The sequence below is a fragment of the Eriocheir sinensis genome, chromosome 1, assembly GCF_024679095.1.
Source record: "Eriocheir sinensis breed Jianghai 21 chromosome 1, ASM2467909v1, whole genome shotgun sequence".
In the NCBI taxonomy this organism is placed as follows: Eukaryota; Metazoa; Arthropoda; class Malacostraca; order Decapoda; family Varunidae; genus Eriocheir; species Eriocheir sinensis.
In genome coordinates this window covers 23,107,598-23,134,803 of record NC_066509.1, presented here as the reverse complement: position 1 = coordinate 23,134,803, position 27,206 = coordinate 23,107,598, and positions in this window count along the sequence as shown.

The following is a 27,206-nucleotide window of genomic DNA, read 5'->3' as shown; positions in this document are numbered from 1 at the left end:
AGGGATGAAGGGGTCAGCGCCTTAAAAAGACCCTAAAAGTGTTGGATTTTACCCCAAAAGCTACACGAATCATATTCACTCAGTATAATGATAAAATGCAGTAGATATGAATCTACTAATAACTGACACTATTTCTCGGTGGTAAAAGGGGGTCAGCTGCCCTCCAAATTTAGTCTGATTTTGGCCCTTGGGGTAAAAATGTCTTGCCCCAAGAGCTACACGTACCAAAATGCAGTAGCACAGAGTTAATCTGTCCAAATTGATAATAAGACTAAAACTGACAACATTATCAGGTGGTATGATGTGGTCAGCTGACCTCCAAATTTTGCCCTTGGAGGTCAGCTGACCACATCTTACCACCTGATAATGTTGTGGGGGTAAGGGGAGGAGCGAGCGGGGGAAGGAATGTTTGGGAATGAGAAGATATGAGGCAGGATAAATCGTAGAGGGGAGGGATAAGGGGAGGAAGAGAGGAAGAAGGGGGATGATTAGGGAAAGAGAGGGGAGAGAAAAGGAGGTATGAACGAGAGGTGAGGGGATGAGGGGATATGAGGCATGATACATCGTAGAGGGGAGGGATAGGGGGAGGAAGAGAGGAAGAAGGGGGATGATTAGGGAAAGAGAGGGGAGAGAAAAGGAGCTATGAACGAGAGGTGAGGGGATGAGGGGATATGAGGCAGGATGAAGTGTGCAGGGAGTGAGGAAGGAGAAGGGGAGAGGTAAGGGAGGAGGTAGAGGAGGAGGGAGGGAGTAGAGGTAGGGGAAGAGGGATAGATGTGGGAGGGATGAGAGGTGAGGAAACATGGAAACATGGACTAGCAGGCAGCAGAAAGCCTGTTGGGTCATTACTAGGCTGCCTGCTTTCAGTGATTTAATCAATCCGTTTGCCATAGGAGTGGCATGCAGGGAAGGATTAAAGCACTTGTGCAATGTACACCAACTCTTGGATACATTCAGTTCACTCCCGATGCAGCAAAGTGGCGATCAATACGTTTCTTGAAGGAGTTGATGGCCTCTGCGCTAACCTCTGCAGGAAGGCTATTCCAGTGGCGAACAACTCTATTCGAGAAATAACTCCTGCCGATGTCGGTATGGCATCGCTTTGCTTGAATTGTTTTTCCGTTGTTTCTTGTTCTCAGGTTAGTTTGTAGCGTGAAGAGTTTGGAGTGATCAACGTTGCTGAGCTTGTTCAGGTACTTAAAGTCTTGTATCATGTCTCCCCGCAGTCGTCTCTTTTCCAACGTGAAGAGGTTGAGTCGCTCGAGTGGCTCTTCATAGGGCTTCGTCCTCAGTGATGGTATCATCTTCATGGCGCGGCGCTGTACTCTCTCAAGTAATTCAATGTCTTTCCTGTAATTTGGAGACCAGAATTGCACGGTGTATTCCAGGTGGGGTCTTACCAGCGAATTATACAAGGATAATTGTTCCCAAGCATTGTATTGGCTTTCTTACAGGCGGACTTGCAGTGTTTTGTTTGTTTCAAGTCACTGCTGATGGTGACCCCGAGGTCTCTTTCCTCTTGCACTACATGTAGTGGTTCGCCACCCATGTGGTATGTGTGGTTGCTGTTTCTCGATCCGATATGCATTACTTTACATTTGGTAGTGTTGAAGGACATCTGCCACTTTTCTGACCACCGAGTGATCTGGTCCAGGCCTCTCTGGATAATTTCGCAGTCTGCCGTCGTGAGGCCCTTCCCACCCACCTTTGTGTCGTCGGAAATTTTTGAAAGATTGGATTTTAATCCTAGTTCTAGGTCGTTGATATATATGATGAAGAGTATGGGTCCCAGCACTGACCCCTGTGGCACTCCAATTGTGACCGGGAGCCACTCGGAGGCCTGTCCGTTGAGTACAACTCGTTGTTTTCTTGCAGTGAGCCAGTCTTTGATCCACGCTGTCAGATTGGGTGTTAGAGGAAAGAAGGGAAAAGTGAGAAAGAGGAAGAAGGGTGGAAACAGGGGAAAGAATGAAGAGATGATGGGTCAGGGAGGAAAGGGAAGCGTAGGAAAGAAGAGAAAGAGTGGGAGAAAAGGCGAGTGGTTGGAATAGGGGGGACGATATATGAAGAAAGAAGATAGGGAGGAGAAGATGGAGGGGAGAGGCAGGAGATGGGCAACGTGAAGAGGGATAGAAAAGGGTGAAGGGGCTTGAAGGGTGAATGAGGGTGAAGGGGGTAATTATGTTAAATGTGAAATGATAATGAGAACGAGAACGCCGAGGCTAATGAGTGCTAATGAGAATGAAAAGGTGGTGAGTAGATAATGAGGTGATGGGAGTGGTGATGAGTGAGTTATGAAAATGGAGGTGACTTGACTGGTGGGTGGTGATGATGAGGTTCTGGTGATGTTAATAATGAGGGTGATGATTCTGTTGATGATCTTACTGAAAGGATGAGGGAATGAGAAAGGGGGTAACGTGTGGTGATGAAGATGGAGATGACGTAGTGATGAGGTTATGAGGGTGACGATGGAGGGATGGCAATTGTTATGTGAAGGCTTACGCAGGGGGACAATAAGAACGGAGGTGACTGTTGTTGGTGGTGGTGGTGTTGATGTGGTGATGAGGTAATGGTGCCGATACAGGAGGTGGTGATGAGTGGTAATGAAATGAAGGGCGAGTGTGACGAGCAATTTTATTAATTCTTTATCTATCCATCTTTAACAACTCACTTCATTATTTTTCTTCATTCTTCTTTACATACTTCATTCAGTCTTTATTTCAGTTTTCTGTCTTTCTTTATTCACATATTCATTTAGAAGCTGGAAAGTTTATTAGTTCACATTGATGTGTGTTTAATTGCATGCTTCTATATTTTTATACGTATTCAGATAACGTTATATACTAATAATTCTCTTATCCCAAATAACATGGTACACACCAAAAACTTTCGCCTGATAGTTAAAAAATACGAAAAAAAATATCTCAATGCTTACTGTACATTTTCCTTTTTTTTCCAACGTTTATTCATTCCACTTACACACTCTGAATGTGACCGTATAACGAAGGCTTCTTTACATACATACGTACATGAGTACGCACACATACATATACATAGGCATAAACATACAAACATATTTTTTTTTATTCTTCCTCGCTCCACGCGCCGAGACTTATTCATTACTTTAACAACAGCAGCAACTTTTAATTCTCCGTGAACCTAAGGTATTGCGCGCATATTCAGAACACTTGGAGCATTGCCGCCATCTGCCCCGCGAGCCAGTGGGGGCGGTAAGGTGGTAAATAAGGAGACCCTTCACGTTAACTCGATTAATATATTTTCGGTCAAAACCTGTTAGCACGAACACACCATCAGAATCACAGAATCAGGAATACGAAAGTCACTACGTTTTACATCAAAGAGCAATAAACCATTGTTGAGTAACTACATTACATCAAAGAGCAATAAAACCCTGCTGAACAATTAAATCATCATTTAACCCGCACATCAGAATATGGCAATGGCAAGAGATACCATTCAGAAAGACACAATTATAACTCACGTGTCGGGGTCTATTAATCACTTATGGGTTCTTTGTTGTGTGACCCTTAACCACACTGTCCCTGCGAGGAAATAGCTCTTCTCCTCTCCGCTGCAAGCCCTCCTCTCTGCTCCTCAAGTCAACCAACCCAGCCAGAGGGAGAAACTTTGCCCCGCGGAACCCCCGCGTCAGCAGTCTCTATCTCCCCTTTCCGCTGTGTTGACGTCTTGGTGCGGCCATCTGGCCTCACTGTACCATCTCACACCACTGCTTTGCATTGGTCCCCATCTTCAATCCTACAATCCTCTCTATCCTCCCTCTACATCGCCCTTTCTATGGATGTGTGTACCACATTACACAGCATATAATCTGTCATAATCAGGCTAAGCGCACTAATAACCTTTGTCAGGCTTCGGGCGGCAACATGGAGAGTAATTAAAAAAAAAAGGTATAGGTGAAAATATTCGTTTTTTTAAACATCTCACTTTATCTCCTCCATATTCTTCCCTCTTCGTCTCTTTCTCCCTTCCCTATCCTTCTCTTTCTCGTTTTTTTCCCTTCCATATCCTTCCCTCCCTCTCTGCTTTCACTCTTTTCTTCCTTGCCTCCATCTCTCCTACTTTCCCCTCCTTCCCTCAATATCTCCATTCTCGTTTCCCTCTCTCCAGCTTTTGTTCTCTCTCTCTCTCTCTCTCTCTCTCTCTCTCTCTCTCTCTCTCTCTCTCTCTCTCTCTCTCTCTCTCTCTCTCTCTCTCTCTCTCTCTCTCTCTCTCTCTCTCTCTCTCTCTCTCTTTCACATTACTTTATTATCTCCCAGGTCACGTCTTGTGCTTACAGGACACACACACACACACACACACACACACACACACACACACACACACACACACACACACACACGACGAAGCTGTGGGTGCTGTGTGTTATTAGTGTGAGTGTAGGAGGAGGAGGAGGAGGAGGAGGAGGAGGAGGAGGAGGAGGAGGAGGAGGAGGAAGAGGAGGAGGAGGAGGAGGAGGAGGAGGAGGAGGAGGAGGAGGAGGAGGTAAGGCAGCGAAGGTAAGAGGAGGAAGGAGGAACAGGGGTAAAGGAAGAAGGGAAGATGAAGAAGATAAATGAACAGGGAAAAAAGGTGTTATATCTCTCGTGAACAGACTTGGAGATTAGAAATACCATCATCATCATCATCAATTTTATTATCATCACTACAACCACTACCACTAATATTATTACAAGCATCATCACGGGCACCAGTACTAATACTGCCATTATCACCATCATCATTATTCCCACCATCATCATCCTCTTCATTATAACCATCACAGTGAGTCATTCCCATCGGCCAGTATCGTGGTTCAGAATTAAAACAGCCGTCAAATTAGCTTCAGATTAATCCATATATTTTGCATTATGAACCAATATTATAATGATGAATGGCGGCCCTCATGTGTGTGTGTGTGTGTGTGTGTGTGTGTGTGTGTGTGTGTGTGTCGTAAACAATAGAGTGGAAACCTCCGGAAACGAGGACAAACATACAAACAAATGCACGCTGTTTACCTCCTTCCTCTCCTCCTCCTCCTCCTCCTCCTCCTCCTCCTCCTCCTCCTCCTCTCCTCCTCCTCCTCCTCCTGTTCCTCTCTTCCTCTCCTTTTTTCCATTTATCTAGCCTTTCCCAGTCTCTTACATCTCTTTATCTAATTTTGTTTTTATATTTATTTTCTCTCTCTCTCTCTCTCTCTCTCTCTCTCTCTCTCTCTCTCTCTCTCTCTCTCTCTCTCTCTCTCTCTCTCTCTCTCTCTCTCTCTCTCTCTCTCTCTCTCTCTCTCTCTCTCTCTCTCTCTCTCTCTCTCTCTCTCTCTCTCTCTCTCTCTCTCTCTCTCTCTCATCCTCACATTTGTCTCTGTGTCTGTCCTGTTCGTCGCCTGTTTTCACGAGACAGTTTCCGCTCATCAGCATATTCTGTTTAGCATTTTTTATCGAGGATTCTAAAGGAGTTTTTTCCTTTCCATTTTTTTACCTCGTGCAGTGGATATGCTTCAAGCTTTTCCCCAGTTTGTTTTTTCGTCATTCAGGGACACAACCTTTTAAATAATACACATTGTGCATGCACTTTAAATTTTCTATTCTGCGTTAATCTCAATAAACGGTACTTGACAATCTTCATGAGATACAACACTTTAGTCTGTTTACTTTTCACTTATGCTTCAGATCATCTATACAGTTTGTCTTCTTTTGAAGTACTGAACATTAAACACCATTCTCAATTTAACATAAATCACGGTACATAACTTCCACACTCCTCAGCTAATACAACTCTTATATAGTTCACTTACACATATACTTCACACCGTAAATTTTGTTTGTTTTACAGGAAATCACTGAATATCAAACCCCATTACTAGTTAAATTTAAGTTTCGATAAACAATGTTAACACTCTTATACTTTTAACTCCTTATATACTTTTCAGCGGAACTTTTCGCATAAACTTCACATCATCTATACTCCTAGCCTTCCATTACATCACTGAACATTATAAATCCCGTTAGCCGTACAACCTTCCTCCTCATTTTCGCACATAGGAATACTTCAAATCATCTATACAGTTTGCCTTCCACATAAACCAAACATTAAAAACCCTATTAGCCGTCCAGCCATCCTCGCAATATACTCACTTACTCCTTATACTGATCACTTTTCACATATACTTCAAATCATCTATACAGTTTGCCTTCCACATAAACCAAACATTAAAAACCCTATTAGCCGTCCAGCCATCCTCCCAATATACTCACTTACTCCTTATACTGATCACTTTTCACATATACTTCAAATCATCTATACAGTTTACCTTCCATATAAACCAAACATTAAAAACCCTATTAGTCGTCCAGCCATCCTCGCAATATACTCACTTACTCCTTATACTGATCACTTTTCACATATACTTCAAATCATCTATACAGTTTGCCTTGCATTTCAACAATTAGCATTACAAACCCCACCAGCCGCCCAGCCTCCCCCGCCCCCACACTCCCGGCCAGCCTTTAGGCCCCGGCCCGCCGCCCCGGCCCACACTGCGATATAATTAGTGGAGGAAAAAGAACAGCGCCCTGGCTTTTATGTACTCTCGAGGATAATGACGATTGGAAGAAAGGATTTTACAGTTGACTGCCAAGAATATATATGGATACTCTCTCTCTCTCTCTCTCTCTCTCTCTCTCTCTCTCTCTCTCTCTCTCTCTCTCTCTCTCTCTCTCTCTCTCTCTCTCTCTCTCTCTCTCTCTCTCTCTCTCTCTCTCTCTCTCTCTCTCTCTCTCTCTCTCTCTCTCTCGATCTCTTCCTACCACCGATTCCAAAAGTTTTCCTTTTATTTTTTTTATTTTTTACCTCCTTTACGAGTATCTTACTCTGCTATCGTATAGTTCACTCCTCCTCCTCCTCCTCCTCCTCCTCCTCCTCCTCCAATCGTTCCTGAACCCCGCCCTATTTATTTCCAGGGGTATAATTACTCCCGGTACCGTCCGTTAAGTCTGAAATTTTCCGGGATTAGTGAGGTCGGCTAATCTTTTCACCGGCACTCCCTCACCAAGACAGTCAGGTGTTCACACACCAAGACCCAGGTGTTCACACACCCGCCCATATCCCACAGCCACCGAGGGCTTAACGAAGGAAACCACCCGGCACTCCTTAAATAATCCTAATCAACACAGGTATTTCTAATTCTATTTTAATCACCTTCCCTACTCCTCCTTCTCCGCCCAAACCCATATTTCCTCCTCCGCCTCCTCCTTTAACCATTTCCTCCTCCTCTAACTATTTCCTCCTCCTCCTCCTCCTTTGTGCTCCTTTGTGTTCCTTTAACTAAACAAGCCTCTCTACCGTCCAACTAATTACCCCCGCGGGACTCGACCCGACCCCTACCTTAAACTCCTTCCAGGTGTTCAGTTGAGCTCCTTCCTGGTATTCAGCAAGCCACCCACGCGGTTTCTAAATATATCATAACTAAAGTTTCTTGCTACAGAAAAAAGAAAAGAAAAAAGGAATTGTAACCATGCCCAAATATTTCACTTGCGGTAATTGTTCGCAGAAATTTGCCACGATCCACTTTCAACTCAGCGAGTCTAAATGTAAATATTGTGTCTTGGACTCGCGTATCCAAGCACTTAGCTCGATTAACGATGAGTTGAAACGCTCAAACGTTCTGATATGGGAAGTTGTGACGTCATTCCCCGCCCTTCCTACTCCAGCTTCCTCCACCTCAAACTCATATTCTGACGTTCTGACCCAATTACATACCTCCTCCTCCTCCTCTGCCTCGCCTGAACCCGCCTCCATCCTTACTATTCCTTCCGCCCCATCCACCTCCCTTGCTACCTCATCCACTCCCACTCCCTCTTCTCCCTCCACTACCCTTGACTCCTCCCCTATCCTCATCACCACTCCATCTTCCCCTTCCACCTCCAACACGATCTCCTCTGCCTCGCCTCAACCACCCCACTCCTCTGCAACGCTGGAACCCGCCGCCACCCCTACCATTCCTTCTATCCCATCCACCTCCCTTGCTACCTCATCAACTCCCACTCCCTCTTCTCCCTCCAACACCCTTGACTCCTCCCCTATCCTCATCACCACTCCATCTTCCCCTTCCACCTTCAACACGATCTCCTCTGCCACGCCTGAGCCCGCCGCCACCCTTACCATTCATTCTACTCCATCCACCTCCCTTCCTACCCCATCCACCTCCATCCACAGTACCACTCCCCTATCTCCCTCTAGAACTTCCTCTCCCTCCAACACCCTTGACTCCTCCCCTATCCTCATCACCACTCCATCCTCCACTTCCATCTCCAACACGAACTCAACCTCCGCCTCCTCCTCCACTTCTGATACCACATCTCCCCACCCACACCTCACCCTCCACCTTCCCCAATCACCCACTACTATCACCACCACCACTTCCAAACCCACCTTAGCCCGCGCTCCCTCTTGTACCTCGCGCCCTTCCAGAAGAAATCACAAGACCATTCTACCAGCTGTCACTTGTACGAACCAGACGCTGTTTCCTGGTATGGGCAAACTAACTACTAGAGTCAATTTAGTTGGAGACAGTGTGGTGAGAGGCCAACTTACGGAGTTTTGCGGACGGAATACGTTGACACGGCAGCGTTTCTGTATCCCCGGAGCCAAACTGGACGATATTGAATCAGCTGTCGATGCAGTTTCAGTAAATGCGAAGGACGACACAGTGTATCTGATCCATGCGGGAACCAACGACCTTCAGTCAACTCAAATTCAGGACCTGTTAGCAAAATACCGTCAAGTCATTCGGAAATACAAGACCAAGTCCCTCACATCATCGTCTCTGGAATTCTACCGAGAGTCAATACGTTCGCCGGATACAACAACAGTAAAGCGTACGGCGTCAACACTAGTCTAAAGCAGTTATGTAACGATGAAGGCGTAGGGTTCATGAACGCATGGCATCACTTCAACCAGCGCCCAGATTTGTTTTGGGAGGACGGACTCCACTTGAACGAGGTTGGTTCGGCGCGGCTAGGAAGGCTCCTGAACGATGCAGTTGAAAGCTTCTCGAAAAGCTATTCAAAAAACTGGAGGCGAGGGCAAGGCAAAGGCAACCCTTGATCAACCGAACCGTAGCGTCGATGCGGCTTGCAAGAAACTGTGTAACCAACGACGCCTCCGACAAGCGAACTCATTCAACACGACGCGGCCAAACCAGTAGTCACATTTCCATTTTGTACACAAATGCACGCAGTCTATTACCCAAAAGGACGAAATTAGGGCGTATTGCAACTGAGAAACCAGATGTGGTAGCCATCACAGAGACTTGGGCCAACTCTGCACATCTAGTATCTGAACTGTCATTTCCCGGGTACGAAAACTTCCAAAAAAATCGAATGCACAAGAAAGGAGGAGGAGTAATTTGCTACGTAAAAAGTACGCTCCCTGCCATAAAAATAGACAAACAGGACGCAGAGAATTACGACTCCGTCTATGTGGAAATAACTGCGAATAATAAGAAACTAACACTTGCGACCGTATACAGGCCTCCAAAACAACAGGCAGCCGATGACACTGCCCTGTACGAAGAGCTTCACTCTCTAACACAAAGTAAAGAAGCAATAATAATTGGGGACTTTAATTGCCCTAACATTGACTGGGGACAATTGACTGGAGATCAAGAGGGTAACAGGCTTATAGAAATGGTGGAGGATTCGTTCCTCACTCAAGTTGTAACTCAACCAACAAGAGAAAACAATCTGCTGGATTTGGTATTTGTAAGCGACGCCGACGTCATTCGCGACTGTGAATTTGGTGAAAAAATTAACGGTTGCGATCACCACTTAATCCGTTTCAATGTCAACATAAGTCACAAACTCGTAGACAATCCGTCAGTGATACCCGACTACAAAAAAGCAAATTTCAACCTAGCCCGTGAGCTGCTTCCCTCTGCGACCTGGGACCAACTTCACCTAACCGACAATACAATCGACAACGTGTGGAACAACTTCAAAGATAAGCTTTTGGGAGTAGAAAAGGCTACAGTGCCGACGAAACCCAGGCGAGTAAATGGTGCCGTAGATCCACCGTGGATGACCAGAGAAATAAAAAGGGCGGTAAACTTAAAAAAAAGGAATTATAACCTAATGAAAGAGAATGACACGGCCGAAGCCCGTTCTCAGTACCACAACAGCCTCAGAGCTTGTCGCACCCTTATTCGGAGCAGTAAACGCAACTACGAAAAACAAATAGCGCGTGACATCAAGACAAACTCAAAAAAATTCTTCACATACATCAGATCGAAAAAGAAAGTAAAATACAATATTGGTCCCCTGACAGACGAGACTGGAGCTGCAACTCAGGACAGTAAACAGATGGCCAGAATCCTCAACAGTAACTTCGCATCCGTATTCACAGTCGAAAACATCGAAACCATGCCCGAGAACCCTGACCCGCCGAGGGGAATCACGCCCCTGAAAATTGACTCAATATGCGACCAAGAAGAGTATTTGGATAAACTCGACACGAACAAGTCAACAGGACCTGACGGTTTGTCCCCGCGGTTATTAAAGAGCTTAAACAACAAATACTTCAGCCACTCACTAACATATTCAACCAGTCTGTTCAATTGAAAAAGGTCCCGGAAGACTGGAAGATGGCGAACGTAACACCAATTTTCAAAACGGGAGACAAAAGCGTTGCATTAAACTACAGGCCCATAAGTTTGACATCAGTGGCAGGAAAAATACTCGAAAAGATTATTAGAGACAAACTTGTTAAGTTTCTAGAAGACAATAATGTAATCTCCGACACCCAGCATGGCTTCAGAAACAAGCGCTCCTGCCTAACGAATTTATTAGACTTCTTCCAAGGTATATATAAGAACTGGGATGCCCACATCCCCAGTGATGTTATATACCTGGACTTTCAGAAAGCCTTCGACAAAGTACCGCACGAGAGACTCCTTAAGAAACTGCACTCGGCGGGCATTGGAGCCAATCTGATCGCGTGGATAAGAGATTGGCTCACCGACAGAAAACAACGAGTACTACTCAACGGACAGCCTTCCGATTGGCTTCCAGTCACTAGTGGAGTGCCTCAAGGGTCAGTGCTGGGACCCATTCTCTTCATCATATATATCAACGACCTCGAAGCAGGACTGAAATCCACAATATCGAAATTTGCTGATGACACTAAGGTGGGGGGAAAGGCCCTCACAAAGACCGACTGCGAAATCATTCAGAAAGACCTCAATCACATTATCGAATGGTCGGAAAAATGGCAAATGTCTTTTAATGTTGACAAATGCAAAGTCATGCACATTGGGTCCAGAAATAGTAACCACACATACATCATGAATGGGAGACCTCTGCAAGCGATGCAGGAGGAAAAGGATCTTGGAGTCACTATCAGCAGTGACCTGAAACACGCGAATCACTGTAAAAAAGCATACAACAAAGCCAACACTATGCTCGGGTTCATAGCGAGGAACTTCGAGTGTAAAACGCCAGACGTGATGCTATCCTTGTATAATTCCATGGTAAGACCGCACCTCGAGTATGCAGTACAGTTCTGGTCTCCTAATTACAGAAAGGACATTGATTTACTGGAAAGGATTCAGCGACGCGCCACGAAAATGATACCAACCTTAAGGGCTCAACCGTACGAGGAACGACTCAAGCGACTCAATCTCTTTACATTAGAGAAAAGACGCCTACGAGGAGATATGATTCAAGTCTTCAAGTATCTGAAAAAATTCAATAACGTCGATTACTCCAATTTCTTTGAATTGCAAACCAACCTAAGAACTAGAAATAACGGTTTACCCATTCAGTCTAAGCGATGTAACACAGACATCGGAAGGAGTTTCTTTTCAAACCGAGTCATCCGTCACTGGAACAATCTTCCTTCAGAAGTAGTAAATGCGAATACTATCAACTCCTTCAAATATAGAATCGACCGTCACTTCGCTGCGTCGGGAGTAAACTGAATATTGAGTTGCTTTCATCTGCTCCTCAATATCGAGGTGCTTTCATCTACTCCTCAATGTCGAGGTGCTTTCATCTGCTCCCCAGGCCCCAGGCTGTCGAGCAGATTAAATCACCAAAGCGGGCAACCTCGTAATGAGCCAATAGGCTTTCTGTTGCCTGCGTTTCCATGTTTCCATGTTTCCTCCTCCTCCTCCTCCTCCTGCTTCTCCTCCTCTTCTTCCCTAATATGAGGATAACCTTGGCTCTCATCTCATACCTCTCATACCCTTCCTTCCTTCCTCCTTTCCTTCCTTCCTCTCGTCCTTCCTTAATTCCACCTTCCCTTCCCTCTCTCCCTACCTTAACTTCACAATGGCTTTGGAGAATTATTGACGTAATAATTTTGCGGAGAAAGACCAGCCAACAAAACGCCCAAGCGCGCGCGCACACACACACACACACACACACACACACACACACACACACACACACACACACACACACACAAACCCGAGGTGAACTTTTCGCCAACCTTAAATAACGTCTAACCAGACAATATAAAAACGAAGAAGAGAAAGCAGAGAAAACAGAATAAAAGCGAGCACAAACAGGACTCGCCGGGCCGCGGAGAGGAAGACAAATACAACTAAGTCAAGGAAAGCGACGACGATGATGATGATTATGCGGAGGTGAAGAAGGTGAGAAGCGAAACGTAATGAGACAGGTGTGAGCGGAGGATGATGCACCTGGATTTTTATAGAATGATGCTGATAGTGATAATAACAATAATAATAATAGTAATAATAAAAATAGTCACACAGACACAGAGACACCTCAAGGGATCACCAAAACCACCACCACCACCATCATTATCACCACAAGCACCGCCAAACAGGCAACTCCCGAAGGCAAATACATCTTCTGCTGTTGTGAGGAGGAGGAGGAGGAGGAGGAGGAGGAGGAGGAGGAGGAGGAGGTCACCTTGGCCCCTATATCACCTACTATTCAAGCCGACGAGGAGGAGGAGGAAAAGGAGGAGGAGGAGGAGGAGGAGGAGGAGGAGGAGGAGGAGGAGGAGGGAAGGAAAAGAATCAGGAGGAAAGTTACAGCAGCACGTAGTGGATTGAGTGGCTTGGCGGTGGATCCTAAATGGAGGTGAGTGGATAAGGGAGAGTTGTGGAGGAGGAGGAGGAGGAGGAGGAGGAGGAGGAGGTAAGGGATCGTAAAAGGAATGTTGCTATTGGAAGAGAGAGATTAAAGGTTAGACTTTCAACAATTCTCTTAATTATATACTGCATACATTTTACACCACCATCACCATCATCACCACCACCACTACTACTGATAATGTGGATATTGGACTTATTCATGAAGGGAAAAATTAAAGGGGAGTAAGAATAAAGGGAAGGAGGGGGGGGGGGAGAGAGAGAGAGAGAGAGAGAGAGAGAGAGAGAGATTTGCATAGAAAATCAGACCACACAGACCCCACGGTCCAGACTAGGTGGTCTGTCCTTAAACCTAAGTGAATTTAAATTAATCAGATGGCTCCAAAACGTTGCATTTCTACTCTAGTTGATATTAAGTTGAAGGAGAGAGAGAGAGAGAGAGAGAGAGAGAGAGAGAGAGAGAGAGAGAGAGAGAGAGAGAGAGAGAGAGAGAGAGAGAGAGAGAGAGAGAGAGAGAGAGAGAGAGAGAGAGAGAGAGAGAGAGAGAGAGAGAGAGAGAGAGAGAGAGAGATTTACACAGATTTACATAGAAAATCAGACCACACAGACCCCATGGTCCAGACTTGGTGATCTGTCCTTAAACCTAAGTGATTTTACATTAATCAGAAGACTCCAAAACGTTGCATTTCTACTCTAGTTGATATTAAGTTGAAGGAAGTGACGGTCGAGCTTATTTTTGAAGGAGTCAATCGTGTTACACTGGACCACTGATGGTGGAAGCTTATTCCATTCTCGTACTACAACGTTGGTGAAGAAAAATTTGGTGCAGTCTGAATTTACTTGTCTACATCTGAGTTTTACGCCATTGTTCCTCGTGCGCAGACTGTCATCGATCATAAACAATGTTGATCTGTCTACATTCGTGAAACCAGTAAGTATTTTAAAAAATTCGATCAGTTTTCCTCGGAGGCGACGTTTCTCAAGAGAGAACATGTTAAGGGTAGAAAGCCTTTCTTCGTAGGATTTGTTGCGCAAGGAAGGGATCATTTTCGTTGCCCGACGCTGAACACCTTCTAATTTAGCAATATCCTTTGCATGGTGGGGGACCAAACTGTACCGCATATTCCAAGTGGGGTCTGACTAAACTGTTGTAGAGCGGGAGTATTACATCTTTATTCTTGAATACAAAGTTTCTTTTAATGAAGCCCAACATTCTGTTCGCTTTATTTGCTGCATCGATGCATTGCTGTGAGAATTTGAGGTTTGACGCGATTTTGACCCACAAGTCTTTGACGCATTGAACGCTTTTGAGTTTAACGCCGCGCATTTCGTATTCGAACTTCTTATTCCTCGTTCCAACGAAGGACCTGGCACTTGTCTACGTTAAAGGGCATCTCCCATCTATCCGACCAAGCTGAAATTTTGTGCAAATCCTCTTGGAGGCTTTGCCTGTCTTCGTCAGTGAGAACCGAGTTACCAATCTTTGTGTCGTCTGCAAATTTACTAATGCGGTTATTGAGTCCAACATCCACGTCGTTGATGTAAATAATGAAGAGCACTGGGCCAAGGACCGAGCACTGAGGGTCGACACTAGTGACAGGCGCCCACTCTGAGTTAAATCCGTCAATCACTACTCTTTGTTGTCTGTTGCTCAACCAATTCGCGATCCATTGGTTTACTTGACCGTCAATACCTATTTGCTTTAATTTGTAAAGTAATTTATGATGCGGGACTTTATCAAACGCTTTCTGGAAATCAAGATAGACTACGTCCAGTGATTTGGTTACGTCATAAACAGTGAAGAGGTCGTTATAAAAGGTTAATAGGTTTGATAGGCAGGATCTTTTGTTTCGGAAGCCATGTTGTGAGTCCCCAATCAATGAGTGGCTTTCAAGGTAACTCACAATTTTGTCTCTAATTATGCCCTCAAGTAGCTTACCTACAACCGAAGTAAGACTAATGGGCCTGTAATTACCTGGTACTTTTTTATCTCCTTTCTTGAAAATCGGTGTCACGTTAGCCTTTTTCCAATCTGAAGGGACGATGCCTTGTCGCAAGAACATATTGAATACGGTTGTGAGGGAGGAGAGTATTTCGCACTTTGTTTCTTTCAGCAGAGTTGGATATACTTTGTCAGGTCCAGGACTTTTATTTGTTTTAAGTGAATGGAGAGCTTTAAGGACTTCATCGGTTGTTATTTCAAAATTAGGCAATGCATGCTCGAGATTTACAATAGTACTGGTGTTGGTGGTAGCGAGAGGAAGACTGTTAGTATTAAACACCGAGGAAAAGTAATTGTTTAAGAGGTTTGCAATGTGTTGGCTGTCAGTCACTAGTGCACCGTCGCTGTTTGTTAAAGGTCCAATACCACTTTTGATCGCCTTTCTCTTGTTTATGTAACTGAAGAAAGATTTCGGATTATTTTTACAGTTGGCTGCAATATTTTCTTCATATCTACGCTTTGCCTGATCTACTAGTCTTTTTACTCGTCGCCTGGCATCATTATAAAGTCTAATGTTTTCGGGCGTGCTTTGTTCTTTCTTTAACCTGTAAAACAATTTTCTCTCACTGACTGATTGTTTAATTTCGCTATTAAACCACGGTGGGCTTTTATTAGTGTTAATTCGCTTCTCGCACTAGGGGACGAATGTGTTCTGCTGAGTGAGTAAGTGATTTTTAAGGCTTAGCCAGGCTTCCTCTACGTTGCCGTCATCTGATAGTTGTATTTCTGTTAGTTTTTGTCGGATTTCTACGAAGTTAGCTCTTTTGAAATTGGGCACCTTTACTTTATTTTCAGTCACTGATGATTGAGCTTTAATGTCGACGCGCACTAATTTATGATCGCAAGAACCGAGGTGTTCTCCTACCGTGACACTACTGACTAGGTTATCTTGGGTCGTTATAACAAGGTCGAGTATATTATTTTGACGAGTTGGCTCAGAAACCATTTGGCTTAGATAATTTTCTTCTAGAAATTCGATCATTCTATGTGACTCGCCTTCTGTACCTGACAGTGTCGCCCAGTCGATATGGGGGAGGTTAAAGTCTCCTAATATCAGTGAGTCGCTGTTATTAAGTGACTGCCTTAAGACGCTGTACATTTCAAGGTCGTCATCGAGTGATTGCCCGGGAGGTCTGTAGGTGACAGATATATTTAAATTGACTTTTGCAATGTTTACTCGCACGCACAAATGTTCAACGTTATTGTTTCCCGGTGTTTTGTCAGTGGGTTGCAAATAGCTTTTGACATAAAGGGCGACGCCACCGCCTGTACGGTTTACACGATCTTTGTTGAAGAGTCTGTAGCCATCTATGTTGTATTCGGAACTTAAATCAATATTTGTGGTGTCGATAAATGTTTCGGTTATAGCAATTATGTCAAAATTTTCAGTTAAAGCAAGACATCTCAGTTCATCAAATTTGTTTCTTAGGCTACGCGCATTGAAACTAAGGATTTTTAAGTTATCTAGAGGCTTGGTAATAGAGGTGGTGGTACTTGCGGGATCACGGTTACGGGTTTGTTGCGATGCACGGCGTCTATTTACACGGGCGGGGTGGAGGGACGTGGCCGTGACTCGTTTTTTGCTCGGATGACACGCACTGCTTCGTTGAGGAGCCTTCCGAGTCTGGCTGCCCCGATGGGAGAAAGGTGCAATCCGTCCCTGTGGAAGAGCTCATTTTGTCCATAGAAATTGTCCCATGCTTTTAGGAACTCCACGTCAAGCTCCCTACAAAGAGTCTGTAAGCGGTTGTTTAGGCTGAAGGCCTTACTGAAAAAGTCGCTCTCCGCCAAAGTCCGTGGTAGAACTCCTGAAATCAAAATGTTAGGGGATTTAGACTTATACTGCTGGATGAGCCTACGGTACTTCTCCAGGAGTTCCTCAGACCGGGTCGTGGTGACGTCGTTCGTACCTGTGTGAATAACAAACAGTGAATCATTAGTAGCCTGGGGGGAGATCTCCTCAAGAGCAGCAGTTATATCGTCGATCCCAGCACCAGGATAGCAATAGTTCCGTCTTCGACGAGGAATTCTGCCGCAGAACTCAACGACCTGCTAGCGAATCATGGAGTCACCCACCAGGAAGGTGCTCTCCTGCTCGTCCTCCTCCTCCAGAATGGCAAACCTGTTGAAGCAATGAACAGGATAAATCGCTTGTCTGGCTGGTTTGGCTCCTCTATTCACGACGGTGAAGCCATCATGGTCGGTGCCACTAGCATCCTCCGGTTGCGTGGTGTTGTCCGCTGGTGTCGACGGTACCGCTGAGGGCAAGGGGGCGGTTGGAGAAGGGTTTGGCATCACAGCAACGTTAGCCTGGATGAATTCCTGCAAGGAGGCAACAGTGCGAGAAAGCTCTATTATTTTATTCTGACCTGCTTCCATCTTCTCTTCTTGCTCCTGCAGTCTTGTCTCGAGATGCTGCCTGGTGAGAGAAAGCTCTATTATTTTATTCTGGCCTTCTTCCATCTTATCTTCCTGCTCCTGCAGTCTTGTCTCGAGATGCTGCCTGGAGAGACACAGTCGACAGACAGCAGAACGCCCTGTAAAAAAGTGAGCTGAGAAGCTACCGTTACAAGTACTGCACTTCTTAGGCGCCATCTTAGCTGAAATGAAAGAGATAAAAACACAGAGTGAAGGGGATTAGGAAAGGGGGTGAGGTGAGAGGTAGTTTAGTAATGGAGGAAAAGTGAGAGAGAGGAGGAGTAGGAAGGGATGTGAGGTGAGTAAAGAGGGGAAAGAGAGGTGTGTGAGATCAAGGAGGGTTAGGAAATAGGTGAGGTGGGAGAGAGGAGTAGGAAGGGATGTAAGGTGAGTAAAGAGGGGGAAAGAGAGGCGGTGAGTGAGGTGTGTGAGATCAAGGAGGTTTAGGAAATAGGTGAGTTGGGAGAGAGGAGTAGGAAGTGATGTGAGGTGAGTCAAGAGGGGGAAAGAGAGGCGGTGAGTGAGGTGTGTGAGATCAAGGAGGGTTAGGAAATAGGTGAGGTGAGTGAGAGGGAGTTTGGGAAAGGAGGTAAGTGGGAGAGAGGAGGAGTAGGAAGGGATGTGAGGTGAGTGAGGTGTGTGAGAACAAGAAAGGTTAAGAAAGAGGCGAGGTAAGGTGGGTGAAGGGATGGGTAAATAGGATGTGAGGTAAGGTGAGTGAGGGGAGGGCTTAGAAATATGTGGAGGTGAGGGAGGAGTAGGAAGGGCTAATCCTCTAGGGGATGAGGAGGAGCAAAGGGATGTGAGGTGAGCGAGGGTGGGGGGCTTAGGAGCGGAGAGGGAACGGGGTGTCGGACGTGTTAATCCTCTACGGGATTTAAGGAGGGTGTAGTGAGGAGGAGCAGATTGAATCCTCAGGGAATTCAAAGGGTGGGTTGTCGACACACCCAAATCACGCGTGAGACACAGGAACACAAAGTCACACTCAGGACACACGAAACACTCAGAAACCCAAGCACAAGCACGACTAAACACCCTCAAGTCACTCGCAAAACACCGGAAATACAACAGCACACTCAAAACACTCTGAAACCCACGCAGAGCACTATAAACAGCCAAATCACACGCAAAAGCACTGGAAACACAACACACTCGAAACGCAGAACACTCGAAAACAGCCAAATCACACGCAAAAACACCGGAAACAAAACAGCACACTCAAAACACTCTGAAACCCACGCAGTACACTTAGAAGCAGCCAAATCACACGCAAAAACACCGGAAACACAACACACTTGAATCACTCTGAAACCCACGCAGAACGCCCGGAAACAGCCAGATCACACGCAAAAACACCGGAAACACAACACACTTGAATCACTCTGAAACCCACGCAGAACACCCGGAAACAGCCAGATCACACGCAAAAACACCGGAAACACAACACACTTGAATCACTCTGAAACCCACGCAGAACACCCGGAAACAGCCAAATCACACGCAAAAACACCGGAAACACAACACACTTGAATCACTCTGAAGCCCACGCAGAACACCCGGAAACAGCCAGATCACACGCAAAAACACCGGAAACACAAATCACAGAGGCAACCACAGGCAGAAACCACAAGCGAACACACACCAAACACGTGTCGGGAAATCACAGGCAACACACAAGGTCCACAAGCGAGAACACACAAACGCACGTGAAAGCAAACGCAATCCCAAGAGCACGACGAAAACACAGGGCAAGCGATGTTGTGGAGCGCAGCGGGGTGAGGTCACGACCTTCTCTCAGCAGAGGTCGGGTGTGAATGAGGGAGAGAGATACGAAAAAGAAAAATCATATGGAGCAGGCGATATTGGGTGGATGGAAAATAATGAAGGGAAGATTAGAAGGAGGAAAGGATGATGGAATACGGTGGAAGGAGAAGAAGGGCGCGGTGGATGTGAAGGGAATGGAAGAGGGAGGCGGGAAAACATGGAGCAGGACGAGGGGAGGAATGAGGACAGGACGGACAGGAAGTGAGGGAATAGGAGGAGGGGGAAGGGAAGGTGAAGGATCAGGATGGAAAGTTAATGGAGAAGGATGTGCAAAGAAGACAACAAGAAGAGAAGACAGTATGAGAGTAAAAAAAAAAAGGATAACATGACAAATGGTTAAAGAGAAAGGATGTGAAGTAAAGAGGAGAAATAAGAGAAAACAGACAATAAAGGAAGAAGAATGAAAGAGGGATGTGATAGGCAATGGGAGAAGGGAAGATGAAATAACTCATGGATAGGGAGAAGAGAAGGGGAAGAGGGCGGAAGGGACGGAAGTGACAGAATGTAATGATGAGAAAAAGAAAAGGAAGGAAAATGTAAAAGTATACAATTTCCCGTGTTTTAATTGATTTTATTTTATGTCTAAATCAATGATACCAATTTAAAGTGTTACCTCTCTCCTCTCCTCTCCTCTCTCTCTCTCTCTCTCTCTCTCTCTCGCTCGCTCGCTCACCCCCATGGCTGCCTAAAACAGTCAACACCAAGAGACCATAAAAAGACACCAAGAGAAAAAAGAGAACTTCGACACTTTCTCAAACTGACTCAAAATAAAACTAATTGTCAGGAAAAAAACAATAGGAGTCATTTTGTGAGAAAAAAGAAAAACAAGAAAGGAAGAACGGAAGCGACTGAATTAAAGAATGAAGTGAAAAAAAAATAGGATTTGAAAATGGGGGTAAGAAAGAAGGGAATGAATGAATGAATGCATGAATGAATGAAGGGAGGAGAGGAAAAAAGAAAGGAAAAAGGGAAGAAGGAAAGAAGGGAATGAAGGGAATGACGTATAAAGCAATACGGAAAGATGGAAGGAAGGAAATGAATGAATGAGGGGTAGGAGGGGGGAAGGGGAGATTGGTTTTGTAATTGCTCGTGTGATGAGGATTCGACTTTCATTCCCCTGAGACTCGCTTCATTTTCTCTCCTTCCTCCTATTCCTCCTTCCCAGCCATCTCTCCTCTCCCTCTCTGTCTCATATACTATTCCGAATCCTTCCCACTCTCTCTCTCTCTCTCTCTCTCTCTCCACTCTTATTTCTTCACCTTTACCACTTTTTTTTCCCTTTCCTTTTCAATATCATAAATCCTTCCTGTTGACCTTCTCTCTCTTCTTGTCCCCCTCTTTCTCTCCTCAAGGTCACACTACACCAGCACGTTAACGGGCTGTGACCATACCGGATCGGGCCGGGAACACAAAGAAACACAAAGAAAGAACAAACAACAGCAGACCTGCTGGTCCTTTCGAGGCTGTTTGTGACAAGCTACACTAACTATCTAATCAAAGGTGGAAGATGAAGGACAGCAAAGGCGAAGGCTCCTCCCCACCCCCCCCTCCCTCCAGCCAAAGCTGGCAGGAAAGGAAAAAAAAACATGCAGCATGGAAAAACTGCATGGAAATTATGTAGGAAAGAGGAAAGAACTACCATTACTGCAACCACTAACAGGGCGATACAAGCGGACAAGGACAACAGTATCCGAAAGAACTTAACGTTATTACGACAATGAGTAATATTTTAGATGCTGGTTGGATTCAAAATACTTGTCTAATCTATTCTTGAAGGCCGTAACTGTTGTACTATCAACGACATCACAGGGTAGAGAGTTCCAAACATTAACGACTCGATTGAAGAAGAAGTGTTTAGCTTCGTGCGACGAGAATCTTTTACCACTTATCTTCAAATTGTGATTTCTTCTTGTTCTATTTGATCGATCAATTGTGAAGTAATCTTCCGCATTAATATCACTGAATCCTTTAAACATTTTAAACACTTCTATTAGATTGCCTCGCATTCTTCGTTTTGATAGGCTGAATAAATCTACTTCCTTAAGATTTTTTTCATATGATAAATTTCTCATCCTAGGAATCATCTTTGTTACTCTTCGTTGAACCCGTTCCAACTTTTTTATGTCTTTTCTGTAATAGGTAGACCAAAATTGTACACAGTACTCTAGATGGGGTCGAACCAACGAATTATACAGTTTTAATATTACTTTTTCTGATTTATTATTAAAAACTCGTCCGATGAGGCCAACCAATTTGGTTGCAGTTTTAACTACCTCTGAACAATGCTGACCGGGCTTTAAATCGCTTGATATAGTGATTCCAAGATCCTTTTCTTTACTTACTGCAGAAAGTTGTTGGCCATTCATTACGTACCGAAGGCGATTGTTATTTTTTTCCGATGTGCAACACTTTACATTTGTCAACGTTAAATTTCATTTGCCATTGACTGGCCCAACGTGCAAGTCGATCTAGATCTGATTGTAAAGCTTCTTCGTCGAGTGTCGCAGTTACTTTACAAGCAAATTTTTGTGTCATCAGCAAATTTTGATACTTTGCAAGTGAGCCCATTATCGATATCATTAACATAAATCAATAAGAGCATGGGGCCAAGCACAGATCCTTGAGGTACGCCGCTTCTGACATCGAGCCAGTTAGATGTAACACCGTTTAGAACTACTCTCTGTTTCCGCTCAGAGAGCCAGTCCACAAGCCAATTGTGAATGTTACCCGAGATACCGTGCGCCAATAGTTTGCTGAGCAATCGTTGGTGGGGGACCTTATCAAATGCCTTTTGAAAATCCAGATATATGATATCAACTGATCTGCTTTCATCGAACACCTAAAAAATAATGAATAAAATCAAGTAAGTTTGTTAATCACGAACGTTTACTACGGAAGCCATGTTGTGAATTTTTTATTATATTATTTTCTTCGAAGAATTTCACCATATTGTCGCGAATGATAGTCTCCATTAACATACAAACAATAGATGTCAGGCTAATTGGTCGAAAGTTTCCTGGATGAGACTTGTCCCCCTTTTTGAAAATTGGTGTGACATTTGCTAGTTTCCAATCCGACGGAACTTTTCCAGCTGTTAAAGATTTATTGAATATGATGGAGAGTGGTTTACAAATTTGATGTTTGATTTTATTTAAGACCCTAGGGGTAATTTTGTCTGGACCAGGAGCTTTGCTTACTTTAATCTTTTCAATTGTGCGTAAAATGTCACTTTCTACGATGAGCACGCCACTTAACATCTTTTCGGTCCTTCTAACCTCCGGCGGTTGAGGTGATAAACAATCTTCGTCGGTAAATACGGATGCGAAAAAGTTATTTAGGATTGTAGCCATTTCATTTTCATCGTTCGTGTGGTTACCATTATCATTAGCAAGCGGTCAGATACCACAAGTGAGGGACTTTTTATTATTTACATAGCTAAAAAAATCTTTAGGATTAGATTTACTCGTTTCCGCTATATATTCTTCAAGATTTTTCTTGCCTCGTTTTATTAATTTCTTGGTTTCGCGGCGAATTATGTCCAACTCTAGTTTGTCAGCCTCGCTCTGAGATGATATGTAATTACTGTATACGCGTTTTTTAAGAGATAGGCTATTTTGAATTTCGTTATTCCACCATTTGGGTTTCTTCTTAAAAGCTGAACGTCTGTTTCGATAGGGTACTCATATGCTTATAGCATTGTTCAATATTGTGGTGAAGGCCCCCAAAGATTTATCAATATCTGTTTCCGCCGAGATTTCAGTCCAGTCAGAATTATTTAGAATTGATCGTAGTCTTACGAAATTCGCTCTCTGATAATCAGGCACCTTTTCTTTACTAGCAGTTACTTTACTTTCTTTCATATTGATGCTGAATGTGATTGTTTAGTGATCGCTAGAACTAAAAATTGGACCAACATTTACTTCGTTAACTAGATCAGCTGTCGTTGAAAAGATAAGGTCAAGTATATTATTTTCCCGAGTCGGTTCTTGAACGTGTTGATGTAAATCACTTTCTAGTAAATTTGTGTACAGGTCGAGCTCTGTATGACAGTTCAACGGTTCACCCCATCTTTTCACTGGCAAGTTAAAGTCCCCAACAATTACTACCTCGCAACTGCTACTTGTTTCTAGTAATAATTCACTTAATGCGTGGTCAGTATCAAGAGTCTGCCCTGGCGGTCTGTAGATAAGTCCAATTACTATTTTACGAGATTTATTTTTAATTTCAATGAAGACCGTGTCTACATTGGTTATAATATCTGTTTTCACGGATACTGGATGGAGAGAGTTGTGGATATAAAAGATAACGCCTCCACCCCGTCTGCTCTCTCTTTCATGACTAAAGATGGTATAACCAGGTAATATATATTCCGCAATGAAATCTTTATTTGAAGTGTCTATCCAAGATTCTGTGACTCCGATGATGTGATCATGATTTGTAGCTGCGAGGACTTCTAAGTCTTCAAATTTGTTACGTAGGCTACGAGCGTTTATATAGCAAGCTTTAATGTGATTCGAATCGGGGGTTTCGCGGGTTGAGTACTCCCTTACGGTGGAGCTGCTGGTGTTCTCCCCTCCGCGTTTTTTGGCTTTCGAAGAGCCACTTGGTCACAGAGCAGCCTCCCGAAACGGGCTGCTCCAACAGTTTAAGTGGATGCCATCAGCAAGGAACAAGTCTGAATCGTAGTAAAAACTGTTCCACAAGTTAGCGAGCTGGACGTTGTCTTGTGAGGAAGTGACTGAAGTCTGTTGTTTGTGCTGAAGGCCTTACTATAAAAGCTAGATTCGGCACCGACCCTCGGGAGGATTCCTGAGATTATGATGTTACTGGCATCCGTTTAACCTTTATACTGCTTGATCATGCGGCGGTATTTCTCAAGCAGTTCCTCAGAACGGGTTGTCTTTACGTCATTTGTCCCCGCGTGAATGACAAAGAGGGTGTTTCGGTCGGCATTTCTCGTGACATCATCGCACGCTGTCGTCCAGCCTAGCACCTGGATAGCAGTAACGTTTTCTGCGGCCGTTTGATGAACGACCACAGAACTCAACTAGCTGGACACGCACCATGGAGTCCCCAACTAGGCGAGTCTCAAACTCATTCTTCATGGTGTCTGCCAGCACCTGGAACCTATTGAAGGTAGTGGGGGTCAGTAAATCCTTGGTTGCCTGCTTCGGTTTGGCTCCATTCCTTACAGGTTGGAACCTGTGATGCAGGAAGAGAAGCGTTAAGTGGGGCAGGCTGGAAGGTGTCCTGTGAGGCAGGCTGGGAGTTAACCTGTGAAGCAGGCTGGGGGTTAGCCTGTGAAGCAGGCTGGGGGTCAGCCTGTGAAGCAGGCTGGGGGTCAGCCAGTGAGGCAGGCTGGCAGTTGTCCTGTGAGGCAGGATGTCGGTTGTCCTGTGAGGCAGGCTGGGGGTTAGCCTGTGAGGCAGGCTGGGGGTTAGCCTGTGAGGCAGGCTGGGGGTTAGCCTGTGAGGCAGGCTGGGAGTCAACCTGTGAGGCAGGTAACACGTCCTCCCGTGAAGCAGGAGATTCGTCTGGAGAGGGCACAGTCTCGGTGGAGGGCCTCTCCACCATCGATGGTGGAGTCACTGCCACATTATTTGAAACAAATTCCTGAAGGGCTTCGAATTTCATTTCAAGATCATTATGTTTGACTTTCCATTCAGTCACAGCTTTCTGAAGTTGTAATCTCTGAATGCAGAGGCGGCAAGTTCTACTCAGCTGGAAGTACTGAGCTGCAAACCGTCCAGGACAGACGTCACACTTACGGAGGTTCGAAGGCATTGTTAGAAATTTAAGCGAGTTTACAGTTTGGGCAGGAGGAGGAGAAGGAGGAAAAGGAGGAAGAGGAGGAGGAGGAAACGGATGGATTGATAAAGAAACTATCTCTCTTCAACTCTCTTCTCTCTCTCTCTCTCTCTCTCTCTCTCTCTCCCCCCTACCGTTTTTTCCTCCCTTCTCCTCTTCCCATCCTCCCACCTCCCTTGCCTTCCATTCCTTCCTGTCTGATGTTTTCTCTCCTCCTTTTCCTCCGTTCCGTTGCCAATCAATGTCAAATGAAATTTAACGTTGACAAATGTAAAGTGTTGCACATCGGAAAAAAATAACAATCGCGTTCGATACGTAATGAATGGCCAACAACTTTCTCCAGTAAGTAAAGAAAAGGATCTTGGAATCACTATATCAAGCGATTTAAAACCCTTTCGTCATTGTTCAGAGGTAGTCAAAACTGCAACCAAATTGGTTGGCTTCATCGGACGAGTCTTTAATAATAAATCGGAAAAACTAATATTAAAACTGTATAATTCGTTGGATCGACCCCGTGTAGAGTACTATGTTCAGGTTTGGTCTCCCTACTAGAGAAAAGACATAGAAAAGTTGGAACGGGTTCAACGAAGAGTAACAAAGATGATTCCTAGGTTGAGAAATTTATCATATGAACAAAGGCTTAAAGAAGTAAATTTATTCAGTCTATCAAAACGAAGAATGCTAGGCGATCTAATAGGAGTGTTTAAAATGTTTAAAGGATTCAGTGATATTAATGCGGAAGATTACTTTACAATTGATCGATCAAATAAAACAAGAAGAAATCACAATTTGAAAATAAGTGGTAAAAGACTCGTCGCACGAAGCTAAACACTTCTTCTTCAATCGAGTTGTTAATGTTTGGAACTCTCTACCCTGTGATGTCGTTGATAGTACAACAGTTACGGCCTTCAAGAATAGATTAGACAAGTGTTTTGAATCCAACCAGCAACGAAGATATTACTCTTTGTCGTAATAACGTTAAGTTCTTTCGAATACTGGTGTCCTTGTCCGCTTTTATCGCCCGGTTAGTGGTAGCAGTAATGGTAGTTCTTTCCTCTTTCCTACATAATTTCCATGCAGTTTTTCCATGCTGCATGGTTCTTTTTCCTTTTCCTGCCAGCTTCGGCTGGAGGGATGGGGGGGTGAGGAGGAGCCTTCGCCTTTGCTGTCCTTCATCTTCCACCTTTGATTAGATAGTTAGTGTAGCTTGTCACAAACAGCCTCGTAAGGACCAGCAGGTCTGCTGTTGTTTGTTCTTCCTTTAGTGTTCTTTGTGTTCCCCTTTCCTCCATCCCTCCTGCCCTGCTCCTCCTTCATCACTTCTTGCTACTCTCCTTTTTCAATCCTATTTTTTTTTATTCATTACTTAATTATTCTCTCTCTCCCTTACTTCCTTCCTCACTCCCTTTCACTCTTATTTCCTTCCTTCCTTCCTTCCTTCTATACTCGCCTCACACTTCCCTACTCCCTTTCTTTCTTACTTCCTTTTTTCTCCTTTATTTCCTCCCCCCACCCACCCCCTTCCCCAGTGTCTCCTTTTCCTAGTTTCTTCCTCCCTTTTCCTTTTCCTCCATTTTCAGCTTGTATCTCTCTCCATTATCGCCGTTCTTTCTTATCCTTCTCAGTCCCCTTGTCCCCCTCTCTTATTATCCATCACTTAACGTTCACTTTCTCTCTCTTCCCGACACTTTTTTTTCTCTCCCTCCAATCACACATTTTTTATTAACTTTCACAAAATTTTCTCTATCTTTCTCTTCTTCCACTAACAGCTCCCTTTTTCCCTCCCTTTCTTTCTCTTCCTCCTCGCATTTACACTTCCCTTTATCACCTTCCCTTTCAGTTTCCTCCCTCCACTTCTTCTCTCCTTCCACTTCCAGCTCCACTTTTTCCCCTTCCCTTTCCATTATCTCTTCCGCCGGTGACGTCACGGCCGTAACCTCGGGACAAATACCAGTGTTATTATTCATATATTTCGCACAATACTTAAGATGGTGGGAGTAAACAATTACGGAATGG